Raw genomic sequence first — 3,472 nt, 5'->3', positions numbered from 1 at the left:
CAGGTCCAGGAACTGCCCTAGAGACCTTCCCAGGCTGAGGGAGCTGCAACTTTTCTGCTACCTTCAACAAGTAGGTATCATGCAAGAAGACTAACTCTGTAGAATGAAGACCGCAGGCCATCTGGATGACACCGGCCTTGTAAGCAGAAACGGAGAGAGAACACAGAAGTTGGAACAAAGAGCTCCTGTTTTCTCTTCTCTGGCCTGTGAAAGAGATTAAATGATGCCTACTTCCTTTCATAGTGGTAAAGATTCAATTAGCTGTGTTTTGAAGGATCTGGCACATGACCTGGTAACTGAATTTCAGGCAAAGAAATAGCAAATGTGGACCGAGTTCCAAGAGGTAAAAGCTGTCTGCTTATATAGATAGGGATCACCTCTTGGTCTAGGTTTAGGGCCCTATCTCCTTGTTTGTTCCCTTGTCCTCTATCCGTCAAAGCATTTGCAATTAACACATGCTACTTATATAATGGTAAAAAGTTCTTTGTACTAGCCAGGGTTGTTGGTAATTCTCTGCATATAATCGTAGCTACTCCAGAAGCTGAGATGTGAGGATCACAGTTTGAAGCTAGCCTGGGCAGAGACATAAGTAATCAGTTATGCAGTTGATACCAGCGGGGGATTCCCCCAGAGTTTTAGTAGTTGTATGCCAGGAAAAGGGACTGGAGACCAATATTCTCTTGCAATAGCACATATGACCAGTATTCTAATCCATAGGAATAACAAGCATGACACAGCAGTGTAGCATATGAAGTCTGCTGTCTCAGCGTTCTCCTAGAGTGCAGAGCTCTCATTCCAAGGCGGTGGAAATTCTGTGACCTTCTGGAGCCTGTGTCTCCGCTTGGGTTTCTCTGAAGTTTCCTCATAACTGAATTGCTGTTGGGACGAAGCTGCTGCGTCCTCCTGCACCTTCTGGAGGCCGTGGTGGACGTCGATTTGTCCTCACAAAGGTTTCACTGGACCACCTGCATTAAAGTGGTGTTTGCAAGGTTTCTCTGGTTGCGATTTTACCTTCTATAGTCTCAAAGTAATCCTTCTTTCCAATGTCTTTTTCATTTACAAAGATAAAGCAGCAGGAGCCGTGTGTGTGTGTGTGTGTGTGTGTGTGTGCGGTGTGAATGTGGTGTATGTGATGTGTGTGTGTGTGTGGTGTGTGTGTAGTGTGTGTGGTGTGTGTGTGTGATGTGTGTGGTGTGTGTATGTGATGTGTGGTGTGTGTGTGATGTGTGGTGTGTGTGTGTGGTGTGTGTGTGTGATGTGTACATGTGTGTATGGTATATGTGTGTGTGGTGTGTATGTGTGGTGTGGGTATGTGGTGTGTGTGGTGTGTGTGTGGTTGTATGTGTGTGTGGTGTGTGTGGTATGTATGTGTGGTGTGTGGTATATGTGTGTGGTGTATGTGTGTGTGGTGTGTATGTGTGGTATGCATATGTGTGGTGTGTATGTGTGTGGTGTATATGTGTGTGGTGTGTGTGGTGTATATGTGTGGTGTGTGTGTGGTGTGTATGTGTGTGATATGTGGTGTATGTGTGGTATATGTATGTGTGATGTGTGGTATGTATGTGTGTGGGGTATATGTGTGTGATGTGTGGTGTGTGGTGTATGTGTATGTGGTATATGTGTGTATATGTGTGTGGTGTGTGTATGTGGTGTGTGATGTGTGGTGTGCGTAGTGTGGTGTATGTCATGTGTAGTTGTATGTGTGGTGTGTGTGGTGTGTGTGTGTGGTGTATGTGTGTGTGGTGTGTGTGTGTATGTGGTGTGTATGTGTGTGGTGTGTGTATGTGGTGTGTGTAGTGTGTGTGGTGTGCGGTATATGTGTGTGTGGTGTATATGTGTGTGTGTATGTGGTGTGTGTGTGGTATATGTGGTGTGTGCTATATGTAGTGTGTGCTATGTGTGTATGGTGTATGTGTGTGGTATATGTGTGTATGTGGTATATGTGGTGTGTGCTATGTGTGTATGGTGTATGTGTGTGTGGTATATGTGTGTATGTGGTATATGTGGTGTGTGCTATGTGTGTATGGTGTATGTGTGTGTGGTATATGTGTGTATGTGGTATATGTGGTGTGTGATGTGTGTGTTATATGTGTGTGTTATATGTGGTGTGTGTGTATATGTGTGGTGTGTGGTATATGTGTGTGTAGTACATGTGTGTATGTGGTATATGTGTGTGTGGTGTGTATGTGTATGTGGTTGTGTGTGTGCTATATGTGGTGTGTGCTATGTGTGTGTGGTATATGTGTGTGGTATATATGTGTATGTGGTATATGTGGTGTGTGATGTGTGTGTGGTATATGTGTGTGTGTGTGGTATATGTGTGTATGTGGTATGTGTGTGTGTGGTATATGTGTGTATGTGGTGTGTGGTGTGTGTGTATATGTGTGGTGTGTGGTATATGTGTGTGTGGTATATGTGTGTGTGTGGTGTATGCGTGTGGTATATGTGTGTATGTGGTATATGTGGTGTGTGTATATGTGTGGTGTGTGGTATATGTGTGGTGTGTGGTATATGTGTGTGTGGTGTGTGTATATATGTGTGTATGTGGTATATGTATGTGTGGTGTGTGGTATATGTGTGTGTGTGGTATATGTGTGTATGTGGTATGTGTGTGTGTGGTATATGTGTATATGTGGTGTGTGGTGTGTGTATATGTGTGGTGTGTGGTATATGTGTGTGTGGTATATGTGTGTATGTGTGGTATATGTGTGTATGTGTGGTATATGTGTGTATGTGTGTATGTGGTATATGTGGTGTGTGTATATGTGTGGTGTGTGGTATATGTGTGTGTGGTGTGTGTATATATGTGTGTATGTGTGTATGTGGTATATGTGGTGTGTGTATATGTGTGTATGTGGTATATGTGTGTATGTGTGGTATATGTGTGTATGTGTGTATGTGGTATATGTGGTGTGTGTATATGTGTGGTGTGTGGTATATGTGTATGTGGTGTGTGTATATATGTGTGTATGTGTGTATGTGGTATGTGTGGTGTGTGGTATATGTGTGGTGTGTGGTATATGTGTGTGTGTGTATATATGTGTGTATGTGGTATATGTATGTGTGTGTGTGGTATATGTGTGTGTGTGTGGTATATGTGTGTGTATGTGTGTGTGTGTGCGTGTGTGTAGCACAGCAAACGGGTGGCCTCACACTTTTGGCGGCTTCAGCCTCTGCCCACGAAGTCGCGGGAAAACCGTCCTGGCCGGGCGGGACGCTTGGCCGCAATGCCTGCCGGGAGGCGTAGTCTCGGGAGGCTTCGACCAAAGGCCGCCGGGCGGGCCCAGCGAGAAAGAGCCAGAAGCCGAGGGGAGGGGGCCGCGGGGAGGGGGCGGGGCGCTCCTGGCGCTCTGCATTGTGGGACGGGTAGTTCCCGCCCTAGGAGGTGGCACGGTCATGCTGAAGAACGGGACTTTCCTACCCAGGGCGCCACGCGCGCAGGTTGGGGGAGAAGCCGGCTCGATCTTGAACA

This window comes from Megascapheus bottae, chromosome 2, assembly GCF_031878675.1.
Source record: "Megascapheus bottae isolate mThoBot1 chromosome 2, mThoBot2.hap1, whole genome shotgun sequence".
Classification (NCBI taxonomy): domain Eukaryota; kingdom Metazoa; phylum Chordata; class Mammalia; order Rodentia; family Geomyidae; genus Megascapheus; species Megascapheus bottae.
The sequence above is the reverse complement of the archived record's forward strand: the minus strand, read 5'-3'. Positions refer to the sequence as shown.